General features: G+C 36.1%; 1 pseudogene; it reads left to right on the top strand.

Annotated features, from left to right (window-relative positions):
- The first annotated feature begins 4,002 nt into the window (after positions 1-4,002).
- On the top strand, positions 4,003-4,148 carry LOC133757255 (small nucleolar RNA SNORA2/SNORA34 family; annotated as a pseudogene).
- The last annotated feature ends 19,689 nt before the right edge of the window (positions 4,149-23,837 follow it).

The following is a 23,837-nucleotide window of genomic DNA, read 5'->3' as shown; positions in this document are numbered from 1 at the left end:
TATTGAGGTGTTATAAATCAATCAATGTGAAACTTGAAAATAAAATATGTAAGGCCCAATGCTACTTTCTTTGATCAAGGTGACTTTCACAGGGGGAAATTCTATGTGCCACAGAATGCAGCTACTGTACCCATGGAATCAAGTAGAGTGTAGAGACATGCAGGAAATACTATTGATTTTAAGCATTATTTGAACCAATGAACAGATTTAAAGTAACTTTCCACTGTGATAACAATATCTATAATTTGAAAAGAATTTGTAGAGGAAGAAATGTGCAGGAGCTGATGTAAGATAAATGGTTATTTATGGAGGTCAGCTGGTCAATTTTAGATCAAAATACTTGATATTGCTACAAAGCAGTAAATATGTTAACACAATTTCTTGAAAATCACAATTTGAGGATACTTTAAATTTTAAGGAATTGTTTTACTAGTCTCATTGAAATTACTTTATCCATAAAGCTAATTTTAACACTTTAGCATTTGTGTCTTCCATGCAGGCTCACAGAAATAGAATGTATACACCTTGAAAAATCTAACTAGAGGAGTCTCTGAGTTCATGTTTTCTGAAAGAACATTATGTATGAACCCGAAGTCTCAAGTCTATGACTTAAAAAGTAGAAATAATAATTTAATGAATATGTTTTAAAAATGTTTACAAGTCATTTATTTTAGATAGTCCAATGGATATTTTTCTATTACCCTTGGTGATTATCAAGTTCCATTCTGTTTCTCATGTTTTACAATGAGTTACACTGATATCTTTATTTTTGGTAATTGGTCCAGACTCATGTTTAATCTTAAAGACAAAAGTAGTTTAAAATAAGTCCATGTTTTCCATATTTGTTCAGTATCCTAAATTAGAAGAATTTAGTATAAATCAACATGATGAATTTAGAAACTATACATTTTATCCTACCTGCCCATAATAACCTGCAAACATTAAATAAAAGCAGGCAAAGTAAACCTATGTAAATGCAAAGTTCATTTATAATGAACCCAAAACTCATTTAAACGTTTGCAGAGAAAGGATGTTATTCTAATACCTTAAGGCTATCCTTCCAGAAAAGCATTTATCTTTCTAACCAAATACCATCTTAACTCCTTAGAAAATTTTAAAGCCGTATTTTTTTGTTTGTTTGTTTCATTCTTTCATGATGCTCTTGTTCAAAACTCCTTCCTTTCAGTTTCCATTTGAAAACTTGTTTTCTGGGTTCACTAATTTATTTTGTTGCGCCCTTACTCAGCATTCAGTTTAAACACTGTGTGTTCTTTTTCTTGTTAATCTGGTTTACAGGCAAAATATAATCCAATTTAAAAACAGCTGAAGAAAGTATTTTAAGTATTTTCTGCTGATTGGGTACTTTGAAAATTACTTAGAATTTCCTAGTCTGAGCCTTTCAAGTCAACAATAGTTTTAGTTATCCTAATTTCTTTCAGGATAATTTGACTAGCAAATATTGAGTCAATTCATTTGTTTATAAAGTGGTTGTTATTTTTCCATTCATCTATTCAAAGCAGAACACAAAAGTTAGAGCTATAACTGATATGTAAAAATTCTGGCTCTCCCTATTTTATGTGTATCGGAATATGAGGTTGAGAAAAGAACAGGTGACAGAAATTTTAAAATAGCTTTGTTAAAAAGGATTCACACACCATTTAAGCTCATTAGTTTCATTTTATTTATGTATGGTTTTATTTCTATTAATGTATATATATATATATATTTTTATATAATTTCCTTGGAATCAATTGACAGCAAAACGGAAACACCATTATTCCAACCCCATGACTAATATACAAAGGTATATTACCTAAAAATTCATTCTTTTTCATAAGATGATGAAGAAATTCAACAGTGATTCAATGCTATTATTTAATTTATTGTGTAGTACAATTTTGTTACTTGTCCAATTAATGCTATCCATAAATCTCCCCCCTTATTTCGGATCTATTCTAGGTTTATTCATTGCACTTAGTGGCCTAGTTTCCTTTATTTTGGAACATTATATCAACTCCTCTTGGTCTTTCTTGACCCTGGATTTCTATATGGTCTTACAATTTGGGTTATTCTAATGTTCCACCATTATTAGATTCAGGTGATGGCTTTTTAAAGCAGTGATACTACAAAAATTATGTGCCTATGAAGATTTTGAGGAATGTTCAGGTGGCCTCAGAATTAGTCACCTGGGAATATGTCAAAAAGTAGAATTAGAGTAGAAAAGACTAAGGAGAGGAGAAACTACCAAGAACATAAATCATATGTTATGTATTTACTTATTATCCAGATCACAAACCAGGAACTTAAATATATCCGAGGGATATATTGACAAGGATATGAAGTAGCTACTGCCAGGCATCAAAAAACTAAATTTCTGGACACATCCACTAGTGTCTATTGACTCATGAATTCTTTGTGGCTACTTTTATGCTATAACAGTAGAGTAGTAAGTAAATAATGAGAGAAATCATACAGTCAACGAAGCCTAAAATAGCTATTATCTGACACTTTCCAGAAATAAAGTTTGCCTTCTGAGAGGGCATCATTCTAACTAATGAAAAAACAAATATTTGGGGGGATTTTTGTTTGTTTGAGGGACAGAGAGAGAGGGAAAGTGAGAAAGAGACAGAGATGGGAGGGAGAAAGGACTCTCACCCATTCATTCATTTCCTGAGTCCAACCCAGAGTCAGGAGCTGGGAATACAATGCAAATCTCCCAACTGGAATGTAATAACACAATTATGTGAGCCACTACTGAAGCCTCCCATGGTCTGTATTCCAGGAAGCTGCAGTAGAAGCCAGAGCTGGGAATAGAACCCAAACACTTCAGTGTGAATTGCAGACATCTTAATTGTTGGGCTAAACAGCCACTCCACTTAATAAACTTTTTAATAGAATAATTATTGCTAAACAGTTGAGCAATGAAACATTTTAGCTAATGCTCAGTCCTGTGTCTTTGGCTTACAATTCCCTGCTAGGATGAATAAATTTTGGTCTTGCCTCTTGAACACATTGCACTATATATGCAATGCAAAATATGTCATACTTTAAAATAAAATATCCTACTATTTATATCTGGACTTTGCCTGGGAAGAATAAGGAATGCCATTTAGTCAGAAATCTCTAATGTTTTGGAGTCTACCTTTCACAAGAGTCTGTTATTCTCTTTGCCTACTCCCTGTGTAGACTGTACATCAAAGGACTTCACTCCGAAGGCTTCAGTATTTTCTGTGTCAGCGACTTTCTTTTCCTTCCAGCGATTTATTAAAGGGAGAATCAGATTGGTTTTAATGAAATATATTCTATCTTTCCTGAAGACAGAATTCTGCCCCATATAAGAACTCTTCTGCTTATGTCTTGAGCAGAATCACATTTTCAAACTGGTGTCTGGACACGCGAATAAATCCCATTACCCAGTAATAGGATTTGTTTGCACACCTCCTGTGCACTCCTTTGGTAACTGAGGAGTCCTTCACAGTGGGCTGAGTTTTTTCTTTAGGTTTACTTTGACATCTGTCCAAATAATTTCACTCTGTGATGCATTTGTTTCATTTAAACCCACCAAGAGGGTGAGAGACTAGTGGTTGATAAGATTCTTGAATAGCATCAGTATTCTCCCTGACTTCACTAAAGAAGATGCCCTAAAATCAGCCTTTGTCTGGGAAAGAACCATAATTCAACCCTTTGCAGAGTAACTTGGAGATGAAATCAACAGCTGTGTTCTTAGGAGATGTATCAGTCCCTACCTCATTCAAGTCTGTGTCATTCAGACTGCCTCTAAAATGTGTTTGAAAACTGTAAAACAATAGTGGTATCCATAAAAGTAGTCTGCAGAAATGGATTGCTGCTGATAATGAAATGATAGAAAAGTTTGCACTTTGGGAAACAGCAAGAATATCACTTTGTAGGCCAGAATGACAAACTGCACATCTTGGTCTAGCTCTTAATAGTAAGACTAATATAGCCTCAAGGTGGATCAAATATCCAAAGTGTCCATAACTTTTGGGTCTGAATCAAGCCTAGCTATTTGCTGAAGCTGTTGGTTTCAAGCAGGAACCCAAAGAAATATCGTTCTATGGTCTAATGAACATTTCAAAGTTCCCAGAACTTTGGAAATATAATGTTCAATGCATTGGGAAGAAATACCAGGTTCAAGAAAAAAAAGGCAAAGCAAAACAGCATCAACAACACAAAATGTGTGTATTTTCCATCATGTCTGTCACACCTTCATTCTTAGTTGCTAGCATGTACTCGCCATCTCTTCTGTTGAGTTGTTCTCTGCTATCAGTCTAACCTTATGATAACAATGCTAATAGTTGCTAGAAACTGCTACTCTGTGTTATGTTTCATATTTGTGTTATTAGTAATTATTTCAAACTTTCAGCAAGCTAGAAAGAATTGGCCATCAAACCCTTTTTTTTGAATTTTTATTTATGTAAAGAAAATTGATTTCTTGCATTTCATTTATACAATTTTAAGCACATAATGGTACTTGCCACTCTTCCTCCCTCCCTCCATCCTCCTTCTTTTTTTTTTTTTCTTTAAATTTTTGTAATAACATACTTCCAATTTACTTTGTAATCACAGGCTTAAACCTCCACCAAAAATAATTCAAGAATAAGAAAGTAGAAATAGTAAATGACAGAGTAAGGATTAAATCCAAGTTCTAACACCAAGACCCATTGACTTTTATCCAAGAGTTCTGTGCACTTGGTGATTATTTAGACTTATTGATTAAATGCAGAGCAAATTTCCAGAATATTAGTTTGTATTGTAAAACTTCGTTTCCATGGAGCTTTCTGCTGTTTCAGATTCATGCTTTTCTTAATGGAAAAATGATAAAGGGAACCCTAAAAAAACCTGCAGTGACAGTGAACCTGCATTATTTATAAATTGCTTTGAAAACTGCTTATTACTTTACTGGTTGACATTGCCTGATACATGCCATTCTAAGACAAACAAGAAAACTTCAGGATATTGAACTTTTCTTGTCAAATGATGTTAAGGAATTCACTAAAATAATTTTCCAACTTCTGTGCCATAAGTTTGTTTCCTTTTTTATTTTTTTTTTTGTTACAAACTTTATGTTGTGGCTCTGTAACTTAGCTGAACTATTAGTAACTTGATTGTTTTAATTAAAAAATGGTCCTTTAAGCATTGTAATGGCTTTGAGGGCAGAATCAAATGCAATACCTATAATTTTGCATACATATATAGAGAATTAAAAATGAAAAAGAAATACATAGAAATATAAAAATGTATGAGTATGCTTTTCATGTTACCATGTTAAAAACACTAATTGAAAGAGATATGACAGGAAATACTAGAAACTTCCTCCTAAAACTTATTGTGAGATGTCTATTCCAGTTCTGTAAAACTAAAATAAATACCATCAAAATCTTTTCTATTTCTATTTTATTAAAAAATAGGAAGTGGACAGCAGGAGACCACAGATGTTTTAATTTATTTTGAGGATAGTGAAGTATTTATAAGAAATTACTCCTTTGTCCCAAAAAACTGAGGAATATGAAACAAGAGCTATATTCTAGAGAAAGCAGTGGAGGATGGCCCAAGTAGTTGGGCACCTGCAACCTTGTGGGAAACCCAATTGAAGCCCCTGGTTTCTGGCTTTGGCTGGGCCCGGTCCTGGCTATTGCAGCTATTTGGGGATGCAAGATTTCTCTCTCCTCTCTCTCCCTCTCTCCTTTTCTTTGTAGGCCGTGGCTTTACCTGCCATGCCATGGCCCCTACCTCAATAATTTACTCTTAAAATAAAACTATTTGGGGTTGGCATGGGTAGCATGTAAATCCACAGCCTCTAACACTTGCATCTCATACGGGCACTGGTTTTTGTCCGGGTTTGCTCCACTTCCAATCCAGCTCCCTTCTAATGGTCTGGAAAAGCAGTGGAAGATGGCCCAGCTGCTTGATCCCATGTCACCCACATAGGAGATCCAGATGAAATTCCTGATTCGTAGCTTTAGCCTGCCCCAGCTCCAGCTGTTGCAGCTATCTCGGGAGTGAACCAGTAGATGGAATACCTCTCTCTCTCTCTCTCTCTCTCTCTCTGCCTTTCAATTAAATAAATCTTAAAAAACAAAATTAGAGCACATATTGTTGATATATATTAATTTAAAAAATATTTATTTATTTGAAAGTCAGAATTACAGACTGGGAGAGAGAGAGGAAGACAGAGAGAGATATCTTCCATCTGCTGGATCACTTCCCAAATGGTTAGTCTCAATGGCTGGAGCTGGGCCAGGAGTCAGAAGCTTCTAGGTGTCCTATGCGGGTACAAGGGCCCAAGGACTTGGGCCATCTTCTGCTAATTTTTTCAGGTGTTTAAAAGGGAGCAGTATTGGAAGTGCAGCAGCTGGGATTCAAACCAGTGCCAATATGGGATGCAGGCATCACATGTGACAGTTTTACCAGCTATGCCACATGATAGTCCCTATATTAAAGAATTGAAATTTGCTATTTCTGTCTCAATTACTTTCACAGTTTTTATCTGAAGAATGCATTTTTCAACATAAAATTATATTTTTGTTTTTCATAAAATTTCCTGTAAAATATTAACAAGAAAATGTTTAAAGAACATCACCTTTCAAAAAATGGAAATACAGCATTTAAGTTTGTACTGTATGTGGATTTTGTTGTCATTTTTGGTCTATTAGTAACAAAAGGAATTATAGAAAAGTTTTTTTTTTTTAAAAAGTGCTGAAACAATAGACATTTTAATTCATATGGATTTATGTCATGCAGTTAGTGATAAAATCACTTTAGCAAGAACATTCAGATTTCTTAGTACTTTTTATTAGGACACTTAAGTCTTTCTATTGTTACATAGATACTTAACCAATAGTTTCCCTCATTCATTTTCTTTCTGGTGAGTCAGCAAAATTTGTGTATCTTTTTTTTTTTTTTTTTGAAAGAGTTACAGAGACAGAGAGAAAGAGGTCTTCCATCCGTTGGTTCACTCCCCAAATGGCTGCAATAGCCAGAGCTGAACCAATCCAAAGCCAGAAGCCAAGAGCCTCTCCTGGGTCTCCCATGAGGGTGCAGGAGCCCAAAGTCCTGGCCAACCTCTTCATTCTCTACATGGGATGCTGGCACTCCAGGCCTTGGCTTTAACTCTCCACACCACAGTGCCAGTTCCAGATTGTGTACCTTGAAGACTGAGACTTGGGTTAGACAAAACTGGCAGCTAGTATTGATTTTTTCTTTTGAATACCAAGGTAGGACATTAATTAGTAGACCCTACCTGGTTTATCCAACCTCACTTTATTTTATTGGTAAGCTCCCTACATGCTTGCCTAAAAACAGAAGACTTAATTATTTCATATCTGCAATGTTTTGGAAAGGAATTACGAATTGCGTTGTAAGACATATTGAAGTGAAAGTTATGTTAACTGTGCAAGTGTCTTACATAACACCACAAGTAATGACAGAGGCTAGAAGTAAAATAGAAGGTTTATGAAAGCCATCCTTGCTTTTATTACAGTACAATAAGTAAAAGACTTCACTGAAAAATAAAATTCATTTATTTTTAAGGAGTCATGAATAGCCATTTGCTTTTTTATTCATCACTAAATTACAGCTACAATACTTTTGTGTAAGACAACACATATAAGAAAATGCTGAACTGAGGAAGAAAGGTCACAGATAGGCTAGGGATCATTGAACACATGGAATGATACGGAAGTGAGCTCCCTAGGTGATATTTTGTTTCCGTATTCAAAGCTGACTACTGGAGAAAAAGATAATTCAGAAATATCAACTAGCATAGGTAATAAGAACCAAAAGCAAACAAGAAAGAAACATGGAGAAACAAGTAAAGTTAGCTCTCTCTTTAGCAAAAGTGACTGTACCTGCCATACTTCAGTCTATGACTAATGAAAAAACCAAATAACAAAGACTGAGGAGATCCCAGAATTCTACCCTTGTGGGCTCTGTTGTGAGATCCAATCTTCCTGCTGACATAACATTACAGAAAACTATGTAACAGCCCTGGAATCAGTTCTTGAATTCCTGTCCATCATCAGACAGGATCAGACTCACCCTACCCAACATGGAGCCACACAGGACATTTAAACTTATACAACCATCTGACAGTAACAAGATGGTCTACAGCTTTCTTTGTAGGGATTGTATGAAGGGACTGGTACAAAGTCAGGGTTTTTACCATACCCTTCTCCCCATAGTACCAGTAGTGGCCACAAAAGAAGAAATGTGACATCTTTACTAGCCATGGTGGTATCAGTAGAAGCTACCAGAAACCCAATGAAACCCAGCAATGACAGGAACCCTATTAGTCTCCATGTCCCCCATTGTCAGTGATGGTCAGGGAGGAAATTAGACTTCCATACCCACCTAACAGTGACAAGGTAACATTCACTTTCCCCCATCCGGGTGGTATCAGAGGCTTCTCCTAACAAACTTTAAATGTCTACTGTATTACAAAAATTGTATGCATCAGTAAAAAAGTCAAAAAGAACTAGAAAGTTCTGCACTTACTTGAGAATGGTGTCAATAAACACCAACACCAAGACAGTACAATTGTTACAGTAACCCGATAATGATTTTAAAGAATATGATACAAAAATATTTTAAAAAGTAAATACTTGAATAACTGAAAATATAAAAAACCACAGATGAGAAACAATATTTAAAGCATACCTAAGTGAAAATTACAAAATTAAAAACATAATTACCAAAATAAATATCTTTATGGGTGAACTCGGCAATGCAATACATTGGGTGAAGAAAGAAGCAGTCAACTCGTGAAAAAATAGAAAAAATCAAATCTGAACAAGAGAAAGGAAATAAAATTTAATGAAGTGAGAAGAGAGCAGAGTTTCAGGCTATGGGGTTATAACAAAATAATTAATATACATGTTGTTATATTCCAGAATGAAAGAAGGAAAAAATGGGGGGAAATGTCTTGGAAAAAATATTGCTTATTTTAATTCTAGGTGTTGCAAAAGGCTTATTCCTAATTTTCTAAAGAATTAGTAAACTCCATATAAAATAAGGATCAAATAAATTAACTTTAAGACATCATAGACAAATTTTGTAAACTAAACAAAACATTTCTTGAAAGACAGCTAAAACAAACATTGCATTTCAGAGGGGAAAGCCAAAGAGGTTTTCCTAAGACAAAGAATGATCACCCTAGAATTCTATGTCCATAAAAACCATCCTTCATGAATTAAAGGTAAATCAGTCCCTTCTTATTTGAAGGCAAACAGATTTTGTCTATAGCAGACCTTCTCAAATAGAATTGTTTAAGGCATTTCGGAACAAAAGAAAAGGCTTAGAGGGACAAATCTGGGATATTTAGAAAGGAAGAAAGGAAAAAAAAAAACAAAAATAAGAGTGAAAGTAAAATAATTTCCTTCTATTCTTGAGTTTTATCAATTGTATTTGCCAGTTAGAGGAAAATTTCTAGTACTGTGTAATATGCTGTTCAGTGTTTATAGAGAAAATATTTTAAATTATTATCTTATAAACTGGGAAGAAAAACAGCATATAAAAATAGGTTGAGCTTCTTTAACCTCGAACTTGTGAAATGTTGATACCTATAAACTATCATAAGTTTTGTGTCTTTCTGTGTGTTTGTGTATGTGTGTAGTACAACCAGAACAACAACTAAAAGAGCTAAGTGAAGACATAAACTGAAAAGCAGTATAGATAAACCAAAATGCTCAGAAAATTGATGACACAAAAAGTTGGTTCATTGAAAAGCCAAGAATATTGTAAATTTTGCAGATTGACAAAAATAAAGATAAGACACTAGTTACTTATATCAGGGATGCAGTAGGAAATTTGACTACAGATTATTTGACTACTATCTCTATCCTTAAACTATTAAGGATATAGTTAGCTAAAAATATAAAAATATGAAAACATAATTTTGATAATTGAGGTGAATTCCTTAAAAGTTACATGCTGCCACACTCATAGAATATGTTTAAATTGCACTATAATTAATATAGAATTAGAATTTCCTGAAAACCAGTAACACTAGGCTTTGTTTATTTCACAGAAAGATCCTATTAAATATTTAGAAATGAAATAGTGCCAATTTTATGAAATATTTCTGAGAAAATAGAAATGAGGAATTATTCCCCTCTTATTCTCTGTAGTCAGTGTTACCCTAACATCAAACGAGGCAAAGACAACAGAAAATATTAAAATTACAAACCAATATATCTCAAAGATATAAATGCAAAGTTTGTAACAAAATATTACCAAATGGAATCCATAAATATATGAAAGAAAGTAGACAGTGTGAGTTAAATGGAGTGTATGGGATATGCACACCATGGAATACTACACAGCAGTAAAAAAAATTGAAATCCTGCCATTTTCAACAAAATGGATGCAACTGGAAAACATTATACTTACTGAAATAAGCCAGTCCCAAAAGGACAATTATGTGTTCTCACGTATCTGTGGTAACCAATAGAGTACCTAAAAGGTAATCCATAGAAGTGAAATTGACACTTTGAGATGCGGTGATTTTGAACAGCCCTTGTCTCCACTATTGAAAAAGAGTTTTTTTCTCACAATTTGTTGAACTCTTAGCATAGAGTTAATCATATGTGTATAAAGTTAATTGAAAAATTAATCTTAGTAAAAAAGTAAGAATGGGAAGAAGAGAGGGAGGAGGAAGGGGGTGGGAGGGTAGGTGGGAAGCTGAGTATTGTGGGAAGAATAACTATATTCCTAAAGTTGAATTTATGAAATGCATGAAGTTTGTAGATCTTAAATAAAATGTTTCTGGGGAAAAGACATGAATCTAACAAAACATAGATGCTAGCAAAATCCTTTTATATATAAAACGTGTGCACTAAATACTACAAAAATCACACATAATTTTCACAATAAAAATCAAGGGAAATCTATATAAATGGACCTCTGCTAGAATTATAGATTGAAGATTTAATTGAGCATATTCATCAGATCCCCCCAAACTGAGATAAAAAGGTAATACAATTCTTGTCTGTATGTTTTATAGTGATACAGTATTAATTTTTAAAGATTTATTTATTTATTTGAAAGAGTTACACAGAGAGAGGCTAGGTAGGGAGAGAGAGAGAGAGAAAGAAAGAGAGAGAGAGAGATCTTCCATTCGATGTCTCACTCTCCAATTGGTCACAATGGCCGGAGCTGCACCAATCCGAAACCAGGAGCCAGCAGCTTCTTCTGGGTCCCACGCGGGTGCAGGGGCTCAAGGACCTGGGCCATCCTCCACTACCTTCCCAGGCCACAGCAGAGAGCTGGACTGGAAGTGGAGCAGCCAGGTTTGGAACTGACTTCCATAAGGGATGCTGGTGCTTCAGGCCAGGGTGTTAACACACTGCACCACAGTGCCGGCTCCGACAATATTATTTTTAAAGGTGAAGCATAGGAACTAGAATAACTAAAAACATTTGAAACAAAGCACTTGGGAAGGAATTGGTTTAACTTAATTCAATTTTGAAAAATATTTTATTTATTTATTTGAGACAGGCAGAAAGGGAGAATGACCTCCTATCCTGTGGTTCACTGTCCAATTACCTGTGATGATGGGACTGGGCCAAAGCAGAAGCAGGGATCCAAGAATCTAATCTAGGTCTCCCACATGCAATTACTTGAGCCAACAGCACTGCCTCCCTGGGTACATGCTAGCAGAATGATAAAGTCTGCAGCTGAAGGTGGGCTTTAAACACAGGCAATGCATATGGAACACAAGTGTTTAAACTGGAACCTTAACTGCTAGGCCAAAAGCCTGCACTATGCACTTATTTATGAGCTACAGTGCAACATTTAAATGCATGTATAACAAAACAGGGCAACTAAATTTCCCCCTTCTTTGACATTATGATTGTAGGCTTGGAACTTCTTTCTACTGTTTGTAGATACAATATATACTAGGTTACATCTGTATCTAATGAAAATAATGTGGTATTTGTCTCTCTGTAACTGGCTTATTTTATTTAACATAATGTTCTCCAGTTACATTAATTTTATGTCAAATGACAGAATTTCCTTTTTGTCACTAAATGATATTCTATAGTGAACATATACCATATTTTCTTTGTCTGCTCATCAGATGATGGACACCTTGGTGGATTCCATATTGTGGCTATTGTGCGCAGTGCATTATCTTGGTGGAGCAGGTCTCTTTGATACAATGATTTCAGGTCTTTTGGATGCATGCTTATTATGGGATTGTGATTTGTACAGCATCTCTATTTACAGTTTTTGAAGGAAAATCCATATGGTATTCCATAGCGGCTGCACTTATTTACATTCCCACCAGCAGTGTATAAAACCCCTTTTTCTACATCCTCACCAGTATTTGTTACTGATAATAGTCATTCTAACAAACTGATATATAATTGTGATTTTTGACTTGTGTTTCTCTGATGGCTGGCAATATTGAGCATTTTTCATATATTTGTTGATACTTTGTATTGCAATTTTTTCTTCTATTATGTATGCTGTCTCTTCATTCTATGCTATGTAGAAGCCTCTGAGTTTGGAATAATCCATTTGGAATAGTGATATATATGTACATGCATTTATAGATGACTTTCTTAATGGTCCTATCTAGTCATACAGTTGGAGTGAACTGGATTTAATTTATTATGTCAAAGGGACTTTTGCATTAGCATTATTTATTGTGGCTTTAAAAATAGTAAAGATGTTAGAAATGAAATTTTCTTTAAATTGCTTGAATATTTATCTTAACATTTTGGTGAAAAATGTTTTAAACAAGCCCAAATATCAAAAGATAAGAGGTAACAAACACCCGATGTGGTGTTGGAAATAAGAGAAAATAAAACAAAAGGCAAAGAGTAGCCGAAACTATGAAAACTTTAAAAATGTGTTTGGAATTGGGGGCAGGTGGCATTGTAGCACAGTGACATAAGTCACAGCCTACCCTGGCATCCTATAGCCCCATTGGTTCAAGTCCCAGTTGCTCCACCTCTGACCCAGTTCCTTGCTAATGTACTTGGGAAAGCAATGGAAGATAGCTCAGGTGCCTGGGCCCTTGATGCCCATATAAGAGATCCAGATGAGTTCCTGGCCTCTGGCTTTATCCTGGCCCAACCCTGGCCATTGTGGCCATCTGGGGAGTATACCATTAGATGGAAGATTCTCTCTCTCTCTCTCTGTCTCTCTCTCTTTCTCTCTCTCTCTCTCTCTCTCTCTGACTTAACCCTTCAAATAAATAAATAAATGTTAAAAATACTTGGGATACTAGAGTATACCACTCATCAACATGAGCTCTAAGCTCATGGTCATTTTTAAAGTTCAGGTAATATATGAAAGAAAGGAAAACACCTTTACATTTTTCCATTTTATTTGAAAGGCAGTAAAATAAATAAAGGACAGAGACAGAGACCAAGACATATCTTTATTCGTAAGTTTTTTTTTTTTTTTTCTTTTCTCCACTGCTTTACTCCTAGTTACCTACAACAGCCAGGGATGGGCCAGGCCAAAGCCAGAGGCCCAAATTGAGTCCATGACAATCTGGGTTTTCCATGTGAGTGGCAGGGAACCAAGTACTTGGGTCATGATCTACTACACCCCAGGGTGCACACTAGCAGGAAACTGGATTGGAAGCAGAGGATCCAACTCAAACCAGGTACTCAATTAGTGTCTTAACCACTATACCAGCTACCCACCTCTTATCACTGCTTACCATTAAATCACATTATAATAGTCTACATTTAATTCCTGTTCCTATTCAAGCTAATTTAACTTTGGACTGCCTTTATGAAAACACAGAAAGCATATTTAGAATTCTTCCAATATTAATTGTATCAATCTTTTTTATTTATTTATTTATTTATTTCAGAGGCATACTTACTGACAGAGGGAGAGACACAAAGTTCTCCCACCCACTGGCTCACTCCCCAATTGGCCACAACGGCTGGAGCTAGGCCAGTCCAAAGCAAGGAGCCGGGAGCTTCATCTGGGTCTCCCACGTGGGTACGGGACCATCTTCTACTGCTCTCTCAGGCCATTAGCAGGGGGCAGGATTGAAAGTGGAGCAAATGGGATGTGAACCAGCATCTGTTTGAGATGCCAGCAATGAATGCAGAGGCTTAACCTACTATGCTAAAGTGCCTGCCTCATATCAGTCTTTCATGCTTCATCTTTCTTGTGTAAGCTGAAGTAACAGACTAGAGAAGAATGTTGTAAAAATTAGATGTTGTGATCCATATGAACCACTCACTCAATTTCTAGCATATTTTATTTATTATATATTAGCTATTTGTTTACTTATAAGTATAAATGAAATCTGTGCAATATTTGCATCTTTCAAAGGAAAAAATCACGTTTTTGTTTAACATATTAGCTTGAGCATATATAGAAATCGAGTAGATCTACTTGTTCAACAGTTTAAAGCAAACAGCTTTTGTTGTTGCCTTTTCAGCACTGTGTTTGGCACTGTGTTGCCCTTACCCTGTATTACTTTCCAAAATCTCAGGAGACTTATACTTGGAAGATTATTTAAAGTACAAATTTTATTTTAAGTGTTATCTGTTGTTCTTACTCTTTTCATGACTATCTAACAAAGAAATAAAACTGCATGACTTTCAAACATAGTATGAACCATTAGCGTTTTTTAGGAAAATGTTTATTTCCTTTCAAAATTCCATAATTTTGTTGTTTTGCCCGTTTGTCATGGTTCACTTGCAGAATTATATAAGTATACATATTCTATAGGATTCTTTCTAACTATATGCTTTTATTGAAATCACAAATAAAAAATTAAAATGTTTATTATAAATTACAGTCAGCCTATAAAATCTTTAAACTCAAATTTAATAATTTCCCCAGTGAAATGCTAAAGTGTTGCTTTTTAAAATAAGCACCTCTAAGTGTTTGAATTAAACAGCTTCCTATTAATTTTTCAATGTAAATCTATTGCGCATTCCATTTCAAGTCTTGACAATTATTTCCCTGTTGATTCTAAATCAGGAAATAGATGCTAAAAAGCTGAACTATTGTTTTGCCTCCAGCTGCAGCTGCACTATCTCAGAAATAGTGGTGAAAAATTAAAACCACACTATGGAATGGTTTTAGAAGGTATGAAAGTCATATTAGATTCTAGGAAACCATAGTCAAACCCATTACACCTGGGTTCTCAAGAGGAACATAGTGTTCTCAATGGTAATATTGTAATTCTTTACTATGACTGCACAGAAGCATATTTTAACTATTTTTATTTTATTGCTGTTGTTATTTCAGTCTTTTTTATCATTGATGACTGTAAAGAAAATCACTTATGACTTTTATTGTGTTCTAAATTTACTTTTTACTTACTTTCACTTTATTTGAAACAAATGCTGGAACACATAGGACTGGGCCAGGACAAAACCAGAAACAGGGAATTCCATCCAGGTCCTATGTGGATGACACAGATCAAACTCCTAGAGCCATCATCTCCTGCTCTCAGGGTTTGCAAAAGCAGGAAGCTGGAATTGAAAGCCAAGCTTCCACTGGAACTCAGCTAACACTTCTGAAATCTTAAATGGGATGTGGTGTCCCAAGTACTATCTTAACTACTGTTTTTATAAAAAAACTATCTATATTAAAGTACCCATGCTTTAATCAACAGTAGACAAAATTTCAAAAAGCTTAAATGTGTTAGAATAACAAAGGAATAAAAAATTGATAAACACATTTAGTGCCATGTGTTAGTCAATCAAATATCAAACTCTCCTTAAATTTAGTAGATAAAAGTTTGGCAAAAGCTGGCACTGTGGCAAAGCAGGTGAAGTTGCCGCCTATAGTGTTGACATCCCATATGGGTGCTGTTTTGAATTCCAACTGCTCCACTTCATATCCAGCTCTCTACTCTTGCCTGGGAAGGCAGTGGAGGATGGCTGGAATCCTTGGGCCCCTGCACCCACATGGGAGACCATAGGAAGCTCCTGGTTCCTGGCTTCAGATTGGATTAGCTCTGGGCATTGATTGCAGTCATCTGGGGTATGAACCAGCAGATGGAAAATCAGTCTCTCACTCTCTCTCTCTCACTCTTTCTCTCTCTGCTTCTGCCTCAATGTAACTCTGCCTTTCAAATAAATAAACAAATCTTTAAAAAAAAATTTGGCATCATGTGGGATTCATAAAAGTATAAAATTTGTGCACTTTCAAATGAGCTCTCAATATTATCACAGTAAAAATAATCAAGATAATGCTAAGAGAGATGATAATATTCCTGTTTTCTAAATAATTTTGTCTTAATAATCCTAGCTTATTCAAATATATGCTCTTTTCTTCAAGGAAAATTCTTTTTTTGTCCCAAATTTCCATACAAATAAAATTCATCAAGGAAAAGACCTGGCATTGGTATGTTTCAGGGCTGTTTATGTAAACATCAAAATCCATTTAAGATTTCAGAAATGTTAAATACCTTAAGGATAGTGATATATTTCTTACTATATTTCTCAGAAGAAAGAGATGACAAGTTAAACACTTCAGGAAAGAAACACAGTGAGTGTTCAAAAATTAAAAATGATTAACATATGCAAAAAGATTTTACAAAGGTGAATCATAAAGAGGTAGCATGGTAATTTGGGGCTAAATATTGAAAGTTTGAATTGTTTGAAGAAAATAATCTGACCAGAAACCAGGAGATTCACAAAGGTGAATCATAAAGAGGTAGCATGGTAATTTGGGGCTAAATATTGAAAGTTTGAATTGTTTGAAGAAAATAATCTGACCAGAAACCAGGAGACTGAGGGTCTAATCTTTGCTCTGCCACTAACTCCGCATTAATAACCTCTTTCCTGAGTGTACAGTGAGAGGCAATGCATATTCCCTCTCTCCGTATCCTTTCCCTTGTCTAGATCAGGGAGTTCCATTCATTTTCTTACAGATCTTACTGTGGCCAATAGGTTTTCTGTAGTTGACAGAAGCATCTGTCTTTCTGACTCTGATAAAAATTAGCTGCAGGTGAGTTGGTGTTGTTAGAGGGCATCATATATAAAATATACATGTCTAAAGCACCCCTCCCCTGTGAGCTGCTGGTAGTAATTCTCTCTCCCTATGCCACACACAAATCTCTTACTCATTGTTTTCTTTGTTAGCCCCTATTTAATTGTGCCTGAGGCTTTATCTGTGAGCAAGGAATTTAAGTTTCACTTCTCCAATTAAGTGACTACAAATCCCCCTCCTAAATGTAACTTTCTTAAGTTTAAAAGAATGACAACTTATATTTTAGTGCAACCTGTAGAAGAAAATGATGAAATGATTGTTGAGCATTAAAAAATATTTAACTCTTATGTAAATTGTAGATTTTTAGAGGGACAATGTGATGAAAAGATTGTCGTAGGAACATTTTCTTTTTTTTCCCATTTATTTATTTATTTATTTATTTTTGACAGGCAGAGTGGACAGTGAGAGAGAGACAGAGAGAAAGGTATTCCTTTTCCATTGTTCACCCCACAGTGGCCACTGCAGCTGGCGTGCTGCGGCTGGTGCACCACGCTGATCCGAAGGCAGGAGCCAGGTGCTTTCTCCTGGTCTCCTATGGGGTGCAGGGTTCAAGCACTTGGGCCATCCTCCACTGCACTCCCGGGCCACAGCAGAGAGCTGGCCTAGAAGAGGGGCAACCAGGACAGAATCCAGCGCCCCGACCAGGACTAGAACCCAGTGTGCAGGTGCCGCAGGTGGAGGATTAGCCTATTGAGCCGCAGCCCTGGCCCGGAACATTTTCATCGTAGATATTACCTGTGCTCCAGTATCTGGACTAAACTTGGAGGATGGTTCAAATTATGCATCTAATAGTTATAGTAGGATAAAATTTTTAGCTTAAGTTATTGTGTCAAAAGCAAACGATTCAGAGCCAGCATTGTGGCACAGCATGTTAACCTTTCACTTGTGATAGCATCATCCCATTTTAAATGCCCGATCAAGGTTCAAGGGCCGACTGCTCCATTGTTTCAGATCCAGTTACTAGCTAATGTGCCTGCAGAGGTAGCAAGTGACAGCCCAGGTAGTTGGGTTCCACGACGCATGTGGGAGACAAGAATTGAATTCCTTGCTCCTAGTTTTGCTGGGGCTGTACCTGGCTGTTGCAACCACTTGAGAAGTGAACCAGTGAATGGAAGATTTTTTTTCTCCTCCTTTCTCTGTCTCTGTTTTTGTCTCGGTCACTCCCTTCCTATCTGTTGTCCTGCCTTCCAAATTTATAAATAATGAAAACTTTAAGTATTTTCATTTAGGAATAAAAATTCTGTGCAATGGCCAAGTGATTTTCATAGCCTTGATTTTACTTGCAAAGCAGTTTTAATTATCGTTTTTATATTAAAAAACTTTCAAATTTTTCTGTAAATAAGCTCACTCCAATGAATTATTCTCTATTGTGTTTATCCACTGTGCTCTAAAATTCTGAATGCATGTTTTACCATTGCAATGCACATACACACACACTTCCCATACATGTTTTTGTTCACATGATTCTGTAGCTGTTTGACTGTAAACAGAACACATTTTTGGTAATGACATTTTTTTCAGTCATTATCGATTATTATATATCCCATGATATAATATACATCTCATACATAACATAAATCTAATGGTATAACATCTGAGAATTACATGTCTAAGCAGATCCTCTCATTTCAGATACCTACAATATACGCATTGTGATATCATCTGTATTCTGCTAACAAGCACAGTAAGATCATTTCACAATGCTATGTGTATTACACTGGTACTTAATATTTAAGAAACATGATCAGGCCAGCGCCACGGCTCACTATGCTAATCCTCCGCCTGCGGCACCGGCACTCCATGTTCTAGTGCCGGTTAGGGAGCCGCATTCTGTCCCGGTTGCTCCTCTTCCAGTCCAGCTCTCTGCTGTGGCCCGGGGAAGGCAGTGGAGGATGGCCCAAGTGCTTGGGCCCTGCACCCGCCTGGGAGACCAAGAGAAAGCACCTGGCTCCTGGCTTCGGATCGTCCCAGAGCCGGCCATAACAGCCATTTGGGGGGTGAACCAACTGAAGGAAGACCTTTCTCTCTATCTCTCTCACTGTCTAACTCTGCCTGTCAAAAAAAAAAATATATAAAAAAAATATGATCATATTTTTCAATTTATTTATCAGCTACCTGTATGAAATATTTAAAATTCTAGTCCTTTTATATCCTGCAATTAATTTTACTGTATAATTTTATAACTTTTCTTCAATTTCTAATTTCATAATAATTTTTTTTCTGGAGAAAGCAGTATTCAGAACTGAAATATAATAATAACATATGACATTTGTTTATCACATGTTACATACCAATTTTTAATTTGGTTAATTTTTTTTAATATTTATTTATTTGAAAGTCACAGTTACACAGAGATAGAAGGAGAGGCAGAGAGAAAGAGAGTCTTCCATCCACTGGTCCGCTCCCAACTGGCTGCAATGGCCAGAGCTGAGCTGATCCAAAACCAGGAGCCAGGAGCCTCCCCCAGGTCTCCCATGTGAGTGCAGAAGCCCAAGGACTTGGGTCATTCTCCACTTCTTTCCTAGGCTATAGCAGAGAGCTGGAACAGAAGTGGATTAGCAGGAGTCCATATGGGATGCCAGCACTGCAGGTGGCGGCTTAACCCACTATGCCAGAGTGGCAGCCCCAATTTGGTTAATCTTCATACACACAGAAAGAAAAACAATGGGTTGAAATTAAAGTGTCTTAGTAAAGATTCAAACAGTTCTACACATCTCAAATCCTAAACTCATTCCATTTTATCATAGTCCCTCCCTTTAGAACTGACTCCCCTGCAGAGATATTTGTCTTTGTGTAAGAGTGGGTTGTATTTAAACAGTCATCAATAATAACTTTTGATGCCCCCCCCCCCCGTTTTTCAATTTTATATAACAAGGGTCACTGTTTGCAATGACCCTCTATAATGACTACCTGGTTACTTTCTGGGCCGTGATGCAATTACAATTGTATTTTGTCTACCTTTAGGCAGTCAGGACAAAGAACAGCTGGTTTACAAGTGTTGTGATTTGAATAGGTCCTCCAAAGTTCAGGTGTTGGAAGCTTAGTCCTCAATGCGAGATACGATTCCTAAGGGGTGAATAGGTTGCTGTCATGGAGATGGATTTGCTATCAAGAGTGAGTTTGCTCTAAAAGTGAGTTTGTCCCTCTAAAAGTGACTTTGTCCCTCTAAAAGTGACTTTGTTCCCTCATGCAGACACTCTCTTGCCCTTCCACCTTCCATGATGGGATGATACAGCACAAAAGCCCTCACCAGATGCCAGCTCCTTGGTCATGGACAGAAATACATGAAATGAATTCCTATGGATAGCAGCATAAAATGGATCAAGTAAGTCACCATCACTTATCTCACTTTCATTCCATTATTTCTATTAAAGAGAAAAAGCATCTGCCACCTGAAGGATTATAGTATTCATTCTCTAATTCTATTTCACGGATTAATTCTTAAGCCTAGCAGAAACTTTGCAATACAAAATTGCTATATATTGAATCACATTTGGGTAGAACAATAGGATAAATGAAGGTAAACAAATTTCTTTATTGCAGGACTGTTCAGTTCCTGTGATATGCTCTTGTGCACTATGATTCTCCAAAAAGAAGAAATAGTAACTTTAGCAGCTTTTCTTAAACTCTTCTGCCTATATGACTTTAGCTTACCTTAATACTTCATAATATTATTTGGCAAATTCAATTGAAAAACACAACTTTAACTAGTTATCAGCTATTCAGTCGTTAGTGTAACAGAAGGATAGGAGAAAAGATTTGAAAAGAATAGAAATTCCTTGATGTCAGTTAAGTTCCAAATATAGTTGCTAATTTGGGAGTGCTTTACTTAGGGCTCATCCCAGAGCTAGTCTCTATTGTAATATAAGTGATGGGCAAGGGAGTAGAAGGAAACAGAGATTCTGTTTTGCATAACATGTGCAGACCATACAAGGGAGACTGTTCGTCTTCACCAGAAGATTATAAGGACAGTTACATAAATACTTTTGTCAACATTACCTGCAATGCAAGAGAAGAATAATAGCCATCTTCAACACAACGGACAGCAAACACTTCATAATGTAATAGAATAATCTTACCTAAATGCGCTAATAGACTACTGCAAAAAGGAAACAAGCAAAATAACATGTTCAGTTGAGCAAATTCTATGTAACCACTTTGTTTTTAATGTCAAAGTCACTGACAAAATTACTCTTAGGAAGTTAGAAAGTAGGTTGAGAAGGCCACTAAGTATCCCATTAGCACATATGTACTCATTTTTGTGTCAGGAGAGATGAAATAATGCTGGGGTTTATTTCCACGTGCATATGCTCTCTGTCCTCAATTTAAATAGTGAACTTAAGGTGATGCTACTTCTCTACTGCTTTTTAACTTTTCATTGCTACATTGCTTTTACAAATCTGGACATTTAACACATTTGGTCAACTTGAGACTCGGACAAATAAGACAGATTAGTCTCTCACAACTGTATTTAGTGAACAAGATCTGACCAAAAGGATGATCAGATGTCTTCTTACACCCTATTTTAATGCCTGCATTTATTGGTAATGTGAACATGAGAGATTATTTTTATTTTGTTGTACAGAAGAATCACTCAACTCCTTTTTCCATTTTTCCAAAGAAACGCTCCAGTAGAAAAAAAAATCCACTCTCACACACAGAACCAGAGACTTGACTACAGTGAGTTGTTAAAATTTTATGCTACTTATATTCTGAGAGTTTTAGAACATTTAGATGTGAGTTTTCTTTGAAACATAATGTAGATTGCAAAATATCTTCAAAAAAAGAAAATCCAACAGCTATCAATCTCTGTGACATGGTCCTTCAGTCAAGTTGTCTGCAGCAAACTACAGCCACAGTTTTATCATCAGTTATGGCTCAGCTACAGAAAACTCTAATTTATTTTAATTTTTCCTAGCAAAAAACATAAATTAATTAAAATCTTTAATGAAGGTTTATTTGATAGAATGAATTTTTGTATATCTTCAAAAATTTGTATGTTGAACTCTAACTCTCAATGTGGTGGAACAGCAATTAGTGTCACCTTCAGGAGACATTTTTGAGTCAAGAGGATGGAATCTTGCTGATGGAATTAAGTCCTGAAAAGTGCCACCCCAAAGAGCTCTGTCTTTCCTTTTGTCATGTGAGGATACAACAGGATGTCCTCTGTATGTAACCCAGGCGTACCTCTCACCAGAACCCACTCACACTGACCTTTTGATCTCAGACTGCCAACCTTTTGCACTGTGTAGAACAAATTTCTGTTATTTATGAGCCACCAAGTCTATGGCACTAGGTTCTAACAGTGCAAACTGACTCAAGCAGTCTAAGACACTTCTCTTGCCCTGAGAAATCTCAGAAAACCTAGTCAAAGGCTGAGCACTCTGTTTCTGGGTGAGTTGCAGCCTATTTACCCTAGTCAGGCAGCTGATGCTTTTCCTACTCTTTGTCTATTAACAGTACTAATGGACTTTGAAAGATTTGCATTTCTTTAGCTGCATTATTCTGCCTCATTTTCTTAATGCTATCCTATGGGTTTTGCCAACCTCTGCTTTTATCTACTCCTTCAGTCTAAATTAAATTCAAACAAGCATACATCATTCTCTATGAATATTATAAAACCTACAAAGCAAACTCTTTCGTGAACATAGTAAATAACACTTCTGAAGGTAATATTTAAGTACAATTTTGAGTAAAGTCATCGAACTTTGTAATGTAACTAGATAATTAAACAAAATAAACTGCTTAGGCTAACATTGAGGAATCCGCTGCAGGAAAGCTCACCAAAGCAAGACAACTGAGCTAAGGCTTTTGTCTCCTCATTAGTTCAGGTGAAACACCTCAGACACACTGCGCGCTTTCCTCTCGTCCCTCATAAAGACTCTTTCTCTATGTATGACTGGTTGTCTTGGCATAGAAGATTGCTTATCCAGCAGGATCCTTGAGCAAAGGAAATAGAGGGGATGATAGAAGAGCTACTACGACCTATTTCTTCCTAATGTTCTTCAGCCACCGGCCATTCACATACCTTGAGGATTCTGGCAAATAAATGAAAAGTAGGCCTCAAGGCTGAAATGACTTCTCTGTACCACCAACTTTCCTCTCGAAGACATGAATTCACATCTAAAGCCTACTTCATAGAATAAGGGACTAGAGTTAGTTCCCAAAGAAGAGACTATTTTCTTCTGGATGGTCCCCTGTGTCACTTATATTCATTTGCCATTTGTCCCACGTGGGAAGGAAGACCTGTGTAACCATGGCAATTTGACCTGAAGCATGGAAAAGAGAAAGAAAGTTTGCTGTTCCCACCAGCCATCTTTTTAGATAACTGATGGGCCACTTTGGATTTTAGCATTTCCTTCATCTTCCGCTAGGCCATGACTTGATCAGGGGCCCTCTTGCATATTAAACTGAGTTTCTCTCTGCTTGTCTCATCCCTTCATTTGTAAACAAACATGAGTCCAGGGCACATGTTGGCCTTTCTTTGCCCTGTATCTCAAAGAATTTATAAAATCCAAGACATAAAACTTAATCTAGGCCTTTGCCCCTTATTTTTCAATGATATAGTGTTTTGAGTTTTCTTTTCTAACTGTCTGTGAGAAAGACAGGGTAGGGGTAACACAGAAGAGAAACATCTGAAACCATCTTATCTTCACAAGAATCCAAGCAATTAGAAATATGAAACCCAAAGTACTTCAGAATCAGTATAATATTCTTTGCTATAATATGCTATTTTTCATCTAATGAATTCTCTTTTCCTCTTATGATAAGGTGACTGGTTTTATACTTTTATTTTTGGCACCTATGGAGAGTTCACAGTCTCAGGAAGAAGG

The sequence above is a fragment of the Lepus europaeus genome, chromosome 3 (assembly GCF_033115175.1).
Source record: "Lepus europaeus isolate LE1 chromosome 3, mLepTim1.pri, whole genome shotgun sequence".
In the NCBI taxonomy this organism is placed as follows: Eukaryota; Metazoa; Chordata; class Mammalia; order Lagomorpha; family Leporidae; genus Lepus; species Lepus europaeus.
The sequence above is the reverse complement of the archived record's forward strand: the minus strand, read 5'-3'. Positions and strand labels throughout refer to the sequence as shown.